Source organism: Helianthus annuus, chromosome 7 (assembly GCF_002127325.2).
Source record: "Helianthus annuus cultivar XRQ/B chromosome 7, HanXRQr2.0-SUNRISE, whole genome shotgun sequence".
NCBI classification, from domain to species: Eukaryota; Viridiplantae; Streptophyta; class Magnoliopsida; order Asterales; family Asteraceae; genus Helianthus; species Helianthus annuus.
Window position 1 is genome coordinate 89,705,204 of NC_035439.2, and position 16,768 is coordinate 89,721,971.

The 16,768-nt window shown below is 37.2% G+C and overlaps 1 long non-coding RNA gene across 1 annotated transcript; it reads left to right on the forward strand.

Annotated features, from left to right (window-relative positions):
* The first annotated feature begins 206 nt into the window (after nucleotides 1–206).
* LOC118480596 lies at nucleotides 207–3,289 on the forward strand. The gene is made up of 5 exons (XR_004863476.1): nucleotides 207–751; nucleotides 906–1,104; nucleotides 1,188–1,234; nucleotides 1,317–2,769; nucleotides 3,243–3,289. It is a non-coding gene; the product is annotated as an uncharacterized LOC118480596 (long non-coding RNA).
* Nucleotides 3,290–16,768: the final 13,479 nt, after the last annotated feature.

A 16,768-nucleotide genomic window follows, 5' to 3' on the forward strand; every position in this document is an offset into this window, starting at 1 on the left:
GTATCTTACCAACACTATACTACGTCCACGATGGGTGCACTTGCCCATATGTGTGTTTAGTGTTAGTAAATATCGTGTTTTATAAATTTAAAACTTGGCTAAAGTGTAAAAATGGCTTAAAATATACACCTAAAATATATTGCACTTCACACGCATCAAGAGGGCGTATGATAACTTGAGGCAACAGAATAATTTCCGCCCAACATCCTTACACCAAGAAAGAATAAGGTTGAACATTTAGTGTGTTCTTTATGGATTCTCATATGCTAAAATGATGATGTCATTCTTATGTTTTTTCTCTTCTTCATGAAGCCCATCTTACATGAAAATGGGAAATCGATTTGACGATAGTTGACAATTGATTTTAAATATCTTTCTAATTCATAAGGGATTTGACGATAGTTGATAATTGCTTTTAATGAACAATCATCACTTCGGATACCAGATTTATCAGAGAGTTGGGGTTTCAAATGATTCAATCAAACGGTTTCCTTTTCTATGGCAAGTTTTTAAGTTGTTTTAACTTCTTTGAGCCATGTGGTTTTATGAACATGGATTCTTACTTGATTATAAAACTCTTATTTTAATTAGATTATTATATGTTGGCTGGTATTTTGTCTGCTTCACGGTTTCTATACCATCAAATTGCTCTGAGAGAACGCTTAGTTCGGATATTCGGAAGGTAGTTGATAGGTTAAAACTCTGTTTCTAGAATAACCACAAGAAAGCGTCGCCGGCGACTGGAGATCAGGTTCATTATTTTTATTTATTTATTGTTTTAATTCTGATTTCATTTAATTGATTTTGTGTTTTACACAATAAAGGCTCTTATGCCAACCTGTATGCTTCCATTTTACTATTTTGTTTCATATTTAGTCAATGTTTTGTTGTTGTTTGATTGAAAGAGTGAGCGGGAGAGAAGAATAGGCAGAGGAGTGAGAGAATGGAAGAGGGGAGCTGACCAAGATGACGATGGTGGATGAACTTCGCGAAAGTGTCTAGACATGGTGAGGTAGGACTTAGGAGGGGGGTTATGGGCATAAACATGGAAGGTGGAGGCAAGAAAAAAGATAGGGTCGTCATCTGGCTTTAAAAGCCTTCTTTGTTAGTCTTCCTAGATTTTGTTATTCTTTATATCTCAAACCATACATATACGACCGGTAATGTATTTGTATTCGTGTTTGCAGGGCTTCGCTTTTTTAAAGAAGTAAAAGATAATAATTCAAGTGATAGGGTAAGTTTCCCTATTGTTTACAAACGTTAAAAATGTTTGGAAAACTTATTTTTTGAATAATTTCTATTATTGCTTTCAGCAGTAGGCTGGTCGACCAGCTATAATGGAAGTTGGTGCGGTTAAGGGAACTTCAGAGGCTGTATTTAGCACTTTCTAATTGTCCTAGAAAAGGTATTAACAGTTATTACTCTATGTTCAAAAGTATGTTTGTGGATAGTTCCAGCTGCGTGGCTCTATGGTTGTTATTCATACGTCTCCACCAGACGTCTGCCATCTCCACTTGCTACGTGATTGTTCTTCGTATGGATCATCTCGCTCTCCGTCATCAAAAGGGAAATATTTTAGTACCTGATTCGTCTGGTTGGGTTGACACACACTTTTCTTTTTTCTTTTTACCTTTTTTTTAAATAGTTAATATGCTAAACATGATTACAAAACTGTTTATTACAATAAATTCTAATTTGCTGAATAAAGTGATTTAAGAGGGTACATTACCATGTTTTCTTCATGGAGCTTATTGTGTCTCACGATTGACTGAAATTCATTTTTCTTCAAGTCATGCCTATTGGGTATGTCTTATTGCCAACTATGGTGTACAAGTAAACATCACAACATGAACGGGCTGGGGCGGGTTAACGGGTCAAAATGGTTCACATTAAAAGTTAAACATAGGTCAAATAAATTGTATCTAGACATTGCAAATCAAAGTGTTTAGGTTCAGGGTTCGGAATTGAGGGTTTGAAGCAAAAATGTATCATTTTTAAGTATCATTAGTATGTTTTGATAAATATAACATCACCATAGCTTTATATTTCAAAAAATAAAATAAAAATAAAATACAGATAAACAGTAAATGCTAAACCATTGGTTTGGTTTACGCTGTAGGATTGGTTTTAAAAACCACACCTGAGGCCCGAGGCACTCACACGTTGAATGCTGCTATTATAAGTTGAAGCAAACTGAAGGGGGGTCTCTTGTATTTTTTTTATTATGCATATATACTACTTGAGACTTAAGGCCTGGAAGACTTAGGTTGCTCATAAATTCTAATGCATATGTATGTGTAGGTACATGGAAGAGACTGGTCATACCCCTTAAAAACAGTCTGGCATCACATAATGTGTAGTTTATGAGTTCCAGGTATGTTTGCAAAATAATTGTATAGTGTGTATTAGATAATATGATGTTATTGGTTCTCCTGGTATATGTTTTAAGTTTAAAACTCCACATGAATCATTAATTTATAAATCTCTCAATGTATGTGTTTTGGCAATTGACCAAATGGACCTCAAATGCGAAGGATCCATGTGGAGCCAAAAAAATGTATGGGAACGAGACGTACAGGACAGGATCGAAAAATAAATGGGTTGAAACCCTAAAAGTTAGATCGAAACCTGACAGAAAAAGAATCCGGCTGGCTTAAAGGGGTATAGGGCGGATGCCCTTTGATACCTAGCTACTACAAGATCATGGGGAAAGCTGGAATGTTTGGTGAAATAATCTACCATGTCTAATTCTTTCAAAAACAAATAGAGGTAATTAATGATTTTAAGCATTATTAATTTTATTGATCTGATTTGTTTTATTTTTCCTGATATGACTACCTAATGAGTGTCTATTATAATGTAAGAAGCAGGTAAATATGTGGGATTTATGTAACCAAATAGCGTTTTCAAAAAGGAGATGTATTATCCTCAATCCTTTGTCTATATCAATAAGGGCGATGACAGTTTTGACCCGTTTACTAATAAAAATGGTTGATTTGGGTTGTGTATCTCAAACAGGTCAAATAAAATGTCACTCAAAATGTCCTTTTCTTATGCACACAACCTTATCAAATATTCAAATAAATTATTTATGTAATAAGGTAGGTAACATTTTAATTGTTTATATAATGAAGTTTAAATGGGAAAAACGTTGTGTGGATCAACCCAGGCAGTTTCAACTGGTTATCCAACCCGCTTGACCCACCCTGACATTAAAGGGACTTTGTATTTCCTTTGTGTAGAAAGATTGGACATGGAACTCCATCTTCTTCTTCCCCATCCATATCCAATTTTAGGCATGATAGTGGCCATCATCGAATTTTAGGCGTCCTATGTTGTTTTACACAATAAAGGCTCTTCCGCCAACCTGTATGGTTTCTCCCTTTGGAATAATAAGTGGTGGTTTTATTTTCAATAATATTTCAATTTTTGTGTTTTATTTGATTGAAAACATTTCATCACATATTTTATTTATAATATCATATAAACAAATTACTTACATCGTATTTGTTAACATATATAAATGATATTGTTTTAAATATATTAAAGTACTTTGGTCTTAAACAAATGTTGAACGAGGGGTTTGGCGATATGGGGGTAAGAAACTCATATAGAGGGCTATATAAGGCGAAGACCAAGGCTAAATCTGGTTTTAAATTTCAAAGTAAATAATATGGTTTTGGTTGAAGCCCGCATATTACGCGGGCATTAACCTCGTATGATATTAAACCAATCTTCAAACAAACCAATAGAAAGGTGGAGCAAAGATTCGACAACATAATGAAATAAAAAACAACCAAACACTTCTAAATTTCCACAAATTTATCTAGCTTAACAACAAATTACAAACACAACAATCATAATCCGAAAATCAATCACAATATCAATTCCTTAAGCTCAAAAACAACATTAACATGAAAAATCAATTATCACGGACATGAAACATTACACGGGTAGACCCATGCTATGAAATTGTTTATGTCAATAACATAAATCAAGTAGATTTTTAAGATTTCTAAAAAACAATATAACAAATATATCAATTACCAGCATAACATCATCAACTCGTGTCATATATTTACACCAAGTAGGATAACTCATACTGATTAACATAAGAACATAATTAATTCACATAACATGTTAAGAGTAAAGGATCAAACATAAACTTCACAAATTAATACGAAAAACATGTAAAGTTTGACGAAAACACAACAGGCAAAGAAAAACTTTATAAATCATATCTATTACGACAGATCATTAATATATAACATATTCAAGATAAACTTACTGAATCAAAAAGATAAAGGAAGAATAAAGTTCAAAAGTAAGATTCAATCGAAAAAACATATACAACATATTAAGATTTATTGAAACAACAAAGATGTTTAAAACCCTAAAAAAGAATCAATGGATACAAACTTACAAACCCTAAAAAAGAATTAATCGATAAATTTTTTTACAATACAAAGAGGAAATCTGTGGAACAACGAACAATCAAAAGATGATACAGATTACATACCTCGATGGAACCGATTGCATATTCAAAACCTAAAACCACATATTACATCAAAATAGCATATTAGTTAAAATATAAACACAAATCGACGAACAGAATAATGAAATCAAGATGTTTAATACAAAAAAAAAATGAAGAAGTTAACCGGAAATCGGAACATTGTTTGAGAAACATATACTTCGGATTGTTTGATTGGAAGAGAAAGAGAGAAACCCTAATCAGCGCGGTGAGATTGTGAGATAAAGAATGAAAAGAGTCGGGTTATAAATTTATATATGATAACAATTTGTCGGCCCTAAGAATTCATGTACCATATTTGAGCTCGAAAAAACGTGCCCTTAGGCCTTAACGATATTGGTTATTGAGCTCATTTTTTTTGAACGGCCAACAGAATCAATCCCAAGCACTCTCGGGGCACCCACTGGACAAACGCAGTACTCCGAGAGTGACCCGAGTCCACCAGCAATTCCGGGGAAAACCTAGTAACCCACCCGCCCGTAGGCACGATGGTGAAATTACCAGTAAAACTCGTTTGGCTCAAGAATCCAACCCAGGTTTCCCTGGGTCTCCTATCATTAGTCATCAGTGCCTCACTCTGCACCAAGTGGGAGTTGAACCTACATCTCTCAAGAGAAAATGCAAGCCTTCTACCACTTGATCTAGAGATCATTGCCGGTATTAGGCTCATTAAAGGTTTAAACCTAATGGCAATGGGCTAATAACTAATCTAAACCATAAAATAGTTTTGTAAGTGGACCAATGTTGGTATTTGTATGAGTATACCTATTATTTTATTTATTTTTACATTTACATGTCGGATTTTTTTAAAATAACGTACCCTTCGAAGTATCAGGCCCTGGTCGGTGGTCCTCCCTATCCACCCTAAGGGTCGGCCATGGCACTTTTGACATGTTTTAGTCAAGTGGATAGTCCAAATAGGATACACCAAATGGATTTCTAGTGATTTTGGTGGGAAAATAAAGAATAGAGGTCCTAGATGGATGCCATGTGTCTCCTAAATATGAATTTTATTAGGTAGAATTTCCCTTGTTAAATCTCATGATCAGTTTGCACCATGTGTGTTGAAAGAGTCCCAAAATTTGACTTTTAGTGGCATATTCAATTTTGTCAAGTGTACAGAAATGTGGAAATCATAATTACTGGCAAACTTGAGATTCAGATTTCAGAGTGTGTGAGTTGGAATCTAAATTCCATTTTTTAACGTGTCCATAAAATTTGTCATGGAGTTTTTTTTTTTTTTTTTTCGAAAAGAAGAAATTTCATTAGAAATGGACCTACTAGCTAGAGGCTAAAGGAACCAACTACAACATGAACGGGCCAAAAAACAAAACAAGCAAAAAGATAACGACAAACATTACAAGAATTCAAAACGACCAATGACGCATCATTCAATAAGTCAATGTTCGCCCGATTTTTTAGCCCAAGATACTCATTACTCAATAGCTTTAACTACCTTCAACATGGCACGAACTCCCGACCTTTTTTGATTGAAAATAAGGTTATTCTGAGCTTTCCATATGGCCCAACATGAAAGAAGAAAAATTTGTTATAAATCTGACTTTCATTTCTTTATTTGTTTGGTTAAGAAAAAACAAGGTTATTTTAAGCTTTCCATATAGCCCAACTTGAAAGAAGAAAAAATTGTTATGGAATCTAACCTTCATTTCTTTATTTGTTTGGTTAAGAATTGAATAGAAATGGAATTCTTTCATTTGCTTTCTTTCATGTAAAGGAATTTAATGTTCCTTTCAAATTGTAAACGGATGTTGAACCAAAAGAACTTGAATCTTCGACCGCTTACCATGGTTGCTATCATTGCCCTTGAGTTAAAACTATAAATGGATGTTGAACATTTTAATAAATAAAGTCATAGCTATAATGTAGTGTTAAAATTAAAGATAATCTAACATAGTGAAGAAACACTAAGTCAACACTAGGTTAGACTCAGCCGGTTTGTCTCATAACGGGGTTCAATCTCTATTCTTTTCTCGCCAAACTGTTATGTCACACCCCAACCGATGGCGGAAACATCGGGGCGCGGCACTGAGCGAAACAGATTGTCCAGAAGTTTCCATAACAACTATATTTACCAAATATTTAGAGCAACACGTCTCATACCATGTCATATAAGATAATACAATTATTACAGAAAAGATCTAGGCAAATTGTTCTGTTCCGACAACTCAGATTTTTATTACAGACAATTGTTTATTGTTTCTAGACCTTCCCTAGCCTCGATTTCATCACCATGCACCTAAGCATCCTAGCAACTTAAAAGCACCTGTCACATACGTTAAAGTAAAAGTCAATACACATAGTGTAAAGGCGAGCATACAAGTTTGATAATAGCATATAGAGTTCGAAAGCGTTACGCATAACCAGCACGTACACAGAATGAAATGAGGCATGTTAGTTATCGACATGAACCTATCGATATCAATGACTGCGGGTTGACTGCCCAAGGCAGTTCGCGATACATACTCACCACTGTGAGCCATGTAGGTAATTGTCCTTAACAACCCCCGAGTGAACGGGTGCTGAGTCCAAACTAATAGTACTACCATTGCTAAGGCAGGTAGACAACGTTCCATGTGTAAACATAACAAACAAGCATTCATTTAGTCACGTATACATGCGATAGCGGTTAGCGTTTAAAGTATTGCGTAGTGTGTTCGATGTGATTTTGTATAAGTAACGTATGTAACACCCAAAAGTGCATAAAGCAAAAGGGGATCGAGTATACTCACAACGATTGATGGATTGAAGGGAGCGCTAGAGAGTATGGTTAGCCTGAATAGATTGATAGCATAACGATAAGCGACGCGTAAAACGATACAAAGTGCAAGTGGGTCGGACAACAGTTCGATCGGATGGTAATCCGATCGGACAGCCAGTCGTGCGAGTGGTAGTCCGTTCGGACAGTCGTCCGGTCGGATGGCTGTTCGAGTGGATTGTTTCTTCCTTTAGGAAGGATGTGTTTGTGTATGATGGCTTGACTTTCAGGTCGGTCGATCGGACAGTCGTTCGATCGGCCGGCAACCCGATCGGTTTGGCACTTCAGTGAGAATAAGTTCACAGCAGGTTATCACTCGATCGGACAGCAGTTCGATCGGGTGGCATCCCTAGTGCATTGATCATGTTGAAAATCATTTAAGTGTGGAAGTTTAAATGTTTCATGATTCGGATGGCAGTTCGATCGGATGGTAGTCCGATCGGACAACAATTCGTTCAACACTTAGACTTCAAATACTGGTAAAAGTGGTTAAGTGTGGGACCCATAGTGCAAGTCATTCGGGTTGCCCAGTCATGCGGGTTGGCTGTCCGTTCGGACAGCAGTCCGATCAGACGGCTCCCCGTCCTGGTCGTCCGGTTCGTCCTACACTTGGTTGTTTTGATTGTTTGTCGTTTTATCGAGGCGTTTTGATAACGAGTTAAGCAACAAAAACTTTGTCAATACTTTGTTCCCCTGATCGGACAGGAATCACCTAAATCCAGTCAGTCAACGGTTCGAGACAGTGTTCCATGTTTAACCCGAGATCGATGAACCTCGTGGATAGAATCCAGATCTTGGGCCACACAACCTCAAGAATGAGTAGTAGGCCGGCACAAGCTCCGTTTCTATCGGTTTTGAAGGCGTTGAGTGTAAAAGAGTTGAAAGAAAGTTAGAAAACCATCTTTCAATCCTTTTTATGGTGAATATGTTTAGATCTATGAAAGATCTTTGTTTGTTTATGTGGAAATCGGTTAGATCTAAGTTGTTCGTGGTGAATTGAGGCCAAAACATGAAGTTCTTCAAGAACACATGATGACGTCATCCTAGAAACCTTGAATATTGATGATTTCACGGTTAAAAGTTGAGATTCAAAAGGTAGAAAGGTGTAGGAGTGCGTGTAGATTAAGGAAGTACAAGATTTGGGACGAGATCTTACCGGAATCAAGAGAAATCTGAAAGAAAGTGAGGAGAGCGAGCTCGTCGGACGTCAGTTGCCAAAAGTAGAAAGAATGATGGTGACAAGGGGTATTTATAGGGTTACCCAAAGTGTTGGTGTATAAATGTCTGTTAACTTTGTCTTGTATCGAGTCATGTGTCTAGATAGGATAAACCAGTGTTCAGCAGGTCGGAAAACAGGTTTTATGTGTTAATGGGTAATTTTGCACGAAATTAGCTCATGTTAATTTCGCACGAAATTAACAGTGGTAATCTCGCACGAAATTAGCCTATGCCTATTTCGTACGAAATTACACATCTATAAATACCCAACCTGCTTGTTCATTTGTAACGGTCTTGATTTCGAAGCCGAGGTGCTGCCAGTTTGTCAAACGTTCAGGATTGCTTTGAAATCATTAATAAAAGGATAACTAAGGAGAATCAAGTTGTTTCACATCGATATCACTGATTCAGCCTTTGATATTGATGTATAACTCTTCTGATTGACTCGTTAGGGTCACACGACGATCCAACAAGTGGTATCAGAGCACAGGAAGAAGAGTTTATACCAATTCAGCTTGTTTTCATCACTTCTACTCATTCTTTTCAAAATTAAACGAGATTTAACGGACAAAATGGATTGAATTTTACATATATCACGTAAAACACTGTTTTAATGAATCCTTGAAAGAATTGGACCAAAATTCGAACAAAAACCTGATCAATTTGACAAAAAGGTGACCGACATGCCGATGTCATCATAATTTCGCACAAAATTATCTGTTGTAATTTCGCACGAAATTACTTGTTGTGGTTAATTCCGTTTGAAATTGTTGCTGATTTCGCACGAAATCAGATTTCGTTTGAGGATTTCGTACGAAATTACTAATTTCGCACCAAGTTGGCTTAATTTCGTTTGAATTCAAGCTAATTTCGTACGAAATTACATTTCGCTTGGTAATTTCATTTGAATACACAATTTCATGTGAAAGACTCTTATTTCGTTTGAGTGGTATTTCGTTTGAAGGCTGGTATTTCATTTGAGTTCTAATTTCGCGTGAAATATAATTTCGCGTGAACTGATTTCGTTTGAAACTGCTGTTGTTAAAATTCAAAAATTATTCTAAGTGTTTGTTGATTGTTTCAGATAAGTAAAGATGGATGAGTTTATGAATCCGTTCAGTGACATTTTTGCTTTCATGGGAAGCACAGGAGATGATACTTCGAACAACACAAATGAAAATGTTTCAAATCCGAGTACGAAGAAAACTCTGTCTGATGCTTTGAGTGTGGAGAGTGCTTATGGGACGTACAACAAACCTCCAAAACTGATGGTGATTGAAGAATACAATAGATGGGCTAAAAGGTTTGAAGAATGGCTTAAAGCGTTTGCGTATCCAAGCTGGAAGAGCATGAAGAATGGTTTCAATATGGGAAGATCAGATTATGAAAATATAGAAGGCAATGAAGATGTAGAAAGTTTTGTTGCTGAACAAAAGTGCATTGCATTACTTCATCAGTCTGTGAGAGACAACATAATTTCATTGATTGAGTATACAAATGCGAAAGGTCTATGGGAGAAATTGAAAGTGAAATGTGTGGGTAGTGCTGAGATAGTCAAAAACAAAAAGAAATTGTTAAGAAAAGAGTTTGATTTGTTTGGATGTTTGAAAAACGAATTTGTTTCTAAGATGATTGAAAGATTTGGGCATTTGAAGATGGAGCTGGCAAGACATGGAATCATTTATTCTCAAGAAGAGTTGGTTGACAAATTGTTTGACTCGCTGCCGGATAAGAAAGATTGGCAATACTTTGCTTTGATGCTGAAGAATACAATCAAGTCGGAGGATCTGACGGTTGATCTGTTAATTGAAAGACTGGAGAGTCATGAGCTGGAGATCAAGAAATCATACAAAGAATGTGTCTCCTAAGAATGTGTCTCCTAAGACAGCTTTCTCAGCTGAAAATTCTAGCACATCAAATAACGAGAGTTCAATCAGTGGTTTTCATAGTGGTTCATCGTCAACTACTCCAAGCCAGTCAACTTCAAAGAATCTGTTCCAATGTAATATTGCTGTGGATCTGAAGAATGCACAAAACTTTAGTGAGGAATCCGCAAAGCAGCAAATGGTGTTTTTAGCATCTGTCCTTGAATCATACGAGAGCCTTGTTGCAGGCAAGATTGGAACCACTAACCTCACCAAGGAGGACTATGATCAGATCGACCCAGAAGAAATGGAGTTGATAGATATCAGGTGGTGTATGGCTAGTGTAGTCCGACGTGCTCAAAGGTTCATGGAGATTACAGGCAGACATTCAATTGGCGGACCTTCCACAAAACTTGATTTTGATAAATCCAAAGTCACATGCTTCAGATGTAAACAAAAGGGACATTTCAAACCTGAATGTCGAAACGCACCTGCTGATGATACTGCAAATCCATTCAGAGAGGATTATTACAAAAGAGCAATTTATCATCAGAACAAATCTGAACCGCCCAGAATGAAGCAGCTTGAAGATGCCCCCAAAGAAAAATCAAGAGCTCTTGCTGTTATTCATGATGATGAAGGTTTTGATTGGAGCGAATTGCTACCAGAAGAGGATGCAGTGGGCTATGCGTTTGTGACGAAAATTGTTCCTTTAAAAGACAACAGAACAGAAGAAGAAAAATTTGTCAACAGAAGAATGAAAGCTCAAAACAGGATAAGCAGAATCTATCATACATTCAAAGAAGCTAAAAGAGCAAAGAGATGGGATGCTGATAGAGAATGTTACCTTGATCCCAATGGAAACATTGCTGTTGATCCAGATTCAATTAGTCTTGAAGTTGTCATCCAGCAAATTGCTGAAGAAGAAGAAGCAAAATAGAGATTGTGGTGGGGAGGAGGAGAAGTTGAAAAAGAAGAAAAATCAGAGGAAAAAGAAAAGGAGAATGAGTCCCAGTCAAAGAAATTAGATGACGGGATTATTGACACGTCACAGGAGTTTACTGCTGAAAATTTGAAGAAGATGGCTGACAAAGTACTTGCTGCAAAAGAGCTAGAGGTAGTTTCTGGTTCTGGAACTGAGTCTAAAAGCAAGGTCAGTCAGAATGATGTAATCAAACAGTCAGGTAAGAAAGCTAAAACTGAGAGCGACTGCAAAAATTGCATGAAAGACTGCAAGGTTTGTAGTACACTTGCTTACCTCAGCGGTAAAAAGACCGAAGAACTGACAAAAAGAGTCAGAGACGTTGAAGATCAGATCTTGAACCGTGATAAAATGTTAAAAGCTTCAAATGAACGATCAAAAGAATTAACTGAGAAAATCGAAAAAGATAAAAATGACATAGAAAGAATTAGGAAAGAAAACGAAAAGCTAATTCATGAAAATCGTAAACTGTCAGAAGATTTTGAAAAGCTAAAATGAACGGTAAAAGATTCTGATGAAAGAAATGGTACAACAAACAAAGAAAATATGCAATTGTCAGGAGTTCTTAGGGTAAAAGAAGAGTTAATCAACCAACAACTTGATGAAATTGCTAAGTTGAAGCTTCAGTTTCAAGAAGCAAAAATTGAAAATGAACGCATTCAATTGAAACTCAACAGTTACAACTCCGCAAGTTTTGTTCTTCAACATATAGTTCCTAAACCAATTGGGAAGAACAAAGCAGGCGAAGATGTATACTCGAATGGAACCGGGGTTGGTTATCATCAGGTTCCACCACCTGTTTTAAATAATTTCTCAAAGAAAAAATCAGCGTTGGTAAATGATGAAGAAGAAAATGGAGTTAAGCTTCCAGACACGATTGATGTCACATTTACTTCATCTTCCGATGAAGATAGTGTCCAATCTGAAGTTGTGAAAAGAATGGTTGAAAATGTTTTAAAGTCTGAAAGTGACACTACTGAGGATGATGAATGCTTTTTGGAAAAATACATTCCGAAATCAAAATCCAAAAACAATTTAAGTGAAGAATCAAATCTTGTGATGTACATGATGGCAGGATCTGAAAAGTTGTATTCGGATCGTGATTTTCCTTTGGAAAATGTGAATGTTGGGAAATTGAGAAATGTGTTCAAACTAATTGAGATCGATGTGTCTGAAATTGAAGGTGTGAAACATTCAGAGAGACATTTGAACTTTGAAAAAGATAAATCTTACTATAAAAAACCTGTTGTACCACCGCGTTTTTCTAACAACAATCAAAACAGATGGTCGGGTGGTTATCAGGGTGGTAAGAATTATCAAAGAAAGAATTTTCAAAACAAAAAGTTTGCTGAGAAAAAGGTTTTTGTGAGAAGTTCGAGTTCAAGTTCACTTTCTGATAAAGAGTCTAAATTTTTTTCAAAATCAAATGAATAGTTCTTTGAGAAGAAGATCTCACAACCTCAAACTGAAGGCACAAGTCGGTAGTTGATACTCGAACATGTTTCAAATATAATCAAGTTGGACACATTGCACGAAAGTGTACCAACTCAAAGCCTAAGTCTGAAGTTGTTGAGATTCAGAAAAAGAAAGTTGATGCAAAAGGCAAAACTCCAATGGTTGTTGAGAAGAAAGTTTTGAAAAATGAAAACACCAAAATCAAAACTGGATCTGTTAAGAATGTGGTAACTAAAAATGACAAGTTTTATATACGGGTTGCCTCATCTCAACAAACTTGGAAGCCAAAAGTTGTTGAAAAGAAAACAAGTTCTCCAAAACCAAAGGTTTCAGAGTCAGAAAAACAATCATCTTCTACTACACCGGTAAAGATGAATGTTCCTTTGGATTATTATGAGAAACTTGAAAAACAAATGCTAAATTCTGAAAAGAAGGATGTTCACAAGAAGGATCAACCATCTGGTCAACCTTAAAAAGATGAATTTTTCTTATATAAAGAGGTTGAGGTTGGATCTGAAGAGAGTTTAAAAATGAATGACAAGAATTTTCCACCATTGTTCACCAAAAGAACTGTTCTAAATTTCCAGTTACCTGAGTCAAAAGAGGCTTGGGTGGCATCAAAATCTAACTAAATGTTTGTGACATGTGCAGGAGCTTCCAAGATCCGTTTCGCGTTGGATTATGGATAGTGGAGCTTCTCGGCACATGACGGGAAAGAAAACCCTGTTGTACGATGTTAGAGGGTTTAACAGAGGATATGTAGGTTTTGTAGGAAACAAGGAGGTCGAATAGTTGGTGAAGGAACTCTATCTAATGGTATTGTCACATTTGAAAGAGTGAATTACATCGCCGAGCTAGAGAATAATCTTCTGAGTATTTCTCAAATTTGTGATAGAATGTATACAACGCACTTCACAGACAAAGAATGTTTGATCTTGAAACCAGGATTTGTTGTTCCCGAAGAGTGGGTTATCATGAGAGCACCTAGAGTCAATGATCTGTACGTGTTAGACATGAGCGTAGCTACTACTACCACAGGTCAGGCTCATTGCTTCATGTCGAAAGCAACGGAAAAGGAGTCACTGTTATGGCATCAAAGATGGGCCATATTCACCTACGAAAAATGAAATACTTGGTACAAAATGACTTGGTCAACAGAGTTCATTTGAAAGGTTTTCATCTGGAAGGGGAGTGCATTAGCTGTGTCAAAGGCAAGCAAAGGAAGAAATCACATCCTCAAAAGAAAGTCAACTCAGTTTCTAGACCTTTAGAGAGACTTCATATGGATCTTTTTGGTCTAGTGAATGTCAAAAGCATAACCGGTGATCTCTACTGTCTAGTAGTAACTGATGATTACTCCAGATTTTCATGGGTATCATTTCTGAAGTCTAAGGATGAGACGTTTGAAAGTTTGATGGCGTTGTTCAGAAAAATTGAAAACTTGTACCATGCTCGTATCAGTAGAATCAGGAGTGACAACGGTACAGAGTTCAAGAATGTCAGAATGGAAGAATATTGTGATGAGAGAGGTATATTACAAGAATTTAGTGCTCCTTACACTCCGCAGCAAAATGGAGTAGCTGAACGAAAGAACAGGACGCTAATTGAAACGGCCAGGACGATGCTTGCTGATTCAAAGCTACCAATCAATTTTTGGGCAGAAGCAGTGTCAGTCGCTTGCTATACACTCAACAGGGTTCTCACAGTAAAGAAATTCAACAAGACATGTTTTGAGCTGATCAACAACCGCAAACCGAACCTGAAGTATCTAGAACCGTTTGGGTCTCCCTGCACGGTTATAGAACCTCACGGTAAGTTTGGTCCGAAGAGCATTGAAGGAATTTTCGTGGGATATGCAAGTCCAATGAAACGAGTCTTTGTTCCAAGCTATAAGAAGATCATCGAAGCATACAATGTTGAATGCCAAGGTTATTCAATGTCTTCACAGAACCCTGGCGACTCATGGCGATTTAACTACGATACTCTGTGGAATTCGTTTGACATGGAAGAAGAAGAACCAAAGTTCTTTGACGAGTTGGATATTCTAAGAGAGTATGAGTCATCACAAGAAAGGTTCCCAGCTGAATATTCTAAAAGTCAACGGCAAACTTCAAATGATGATGAAGCCGGTCCAAGCAATGCTAGTGAACATGATGATATTCAACAATCTTTGGAACAAGAACATGCTCCTGAAAATCAGACGGCAGTTAATGATAATCAAGAATCTGATAATATGCCAGTATTCAATCGTGGTGATTCAGATTCTGAGGGGGAGCAGATCCAGATTCCAAGTCAAACAATTCCAGTCGGTGAACAAGATGCAAATCAGAAAGTCACGAATTTGGAAGGCGAGGTAGATGTTCCAGGCGAGGTGATGCCAAGAACTCTTTCATACCATCCAGAAGAGTTGATTATTGGAGAATTACAATCAGGCGTTCGCACTAGACGACAAATTGACCAAGAGCTTACTTGTTTTTATTCTACAGTAGCTCCTTTACAAACTGAGTTTTCACTTAGTTGTTTTATTTCGCAGATCGAACCGCGAACATACAAAGAGGCGCTAACTGAAGATTCTTGGGTCAACGCTATGCAAGAAGAGTTGAGTCATTTGAGAAGTTGGGAGTGTGGAAATTGGTAGATTTGCCTGATGGTCACAGGAAGATCAACACCAAGTGGGTGTTTAAGTGTAAAAGAGACGACCGAGGGGTTATTATTCGAAACAAAGCTCGACTCGTAGTCCAGGGCTTTAGTCAGCAGGAGGGTATAGATTTCACTGAGGTGTATGCTCCTATGGCTAGACTAGAAGCAATTAGAATCTTCTTTGCGTCATGGAAAGGATTTAAAGTTTTTTAGTTAGATGTAAAATCGGCTTTTCTCTATGGGAAGGTAAAAGAGGAGGTATATGTCGGACAGCCACTGGGCTTCACCAATCCAGTCCACAAAGACAAGGTCTATTTACTGGATAAAGCGTTGTATGGCTTACACCAGGCCCTGAGAGCTTGGTACGAGACATTGTCTCAACACCTGCTAGCCAACAGCTTCATCCGTGGAAAAGTGGATGGCAATCTTTTCACCAAAGAGGTCGATGGACATCTTCTGATAGTTCAGATATACGTAGACGACATCATGTTTGGGTCTACAAATGAAGATTTGTGCAAAGAGTTTGAAAAAGTTATGAAGCAAAAATTTGAAATGTCATCGATGGGTGATATGAAATTCTTCTCGGGACTTCAAGTTGATCAACTGCCTGAGGGAATATTCATACATCAGACGAAGTATGTTCATGATATCTTAGAGAAATTTGAGATGTCAGGGTCTACTCCAGCTTCCACCCCGTTAGCGATGAACCATGGGATAAACCCTGATCTCACCGGAGAGAAGGTAGATGAAACGATGTATCGTTCCATGATCAGATCGCTGATGTACTTGACTGCTTCAAGACTCGATATCATGTATCCTACCTGCCTCGCAGCAAGATTTCAATCTAACCCGAGAGCTTCGCATATGGTTATTGTTAAACGGATATTACGCTACCTGAAAGGAACTCCATCATTGGGGTTGTGGTATCCAAAAGAAGGCGAATTCACGCTCGAAGGGTATTCCGATTCCGATTTCGGATGCTGCAAAGTTAACGCTAAATCAACAACAGCGGGTTGTCAGTTTTTCGGACCACGATTGGTTACATGGCAATGTAAGAAGCAGACCTCTGTAGCTTTGTCCACATGTGAAGCGGAGTATGTATCTGCTAGCAGTTGCTGCTCTCAGATCTTGTGGATCCAGCAACAGATGCGCGACTACGGTTTGCAATTTCTTAACACCCCTATCTTTGTTGATAATGAGGCAGCGATAAACATCACAAAAAATCCTGTTCATCACGCAAAAGAAGTTGATACGAATTGAGAAAATCCACACTGACAATCAAAAAGCTGATTTACATA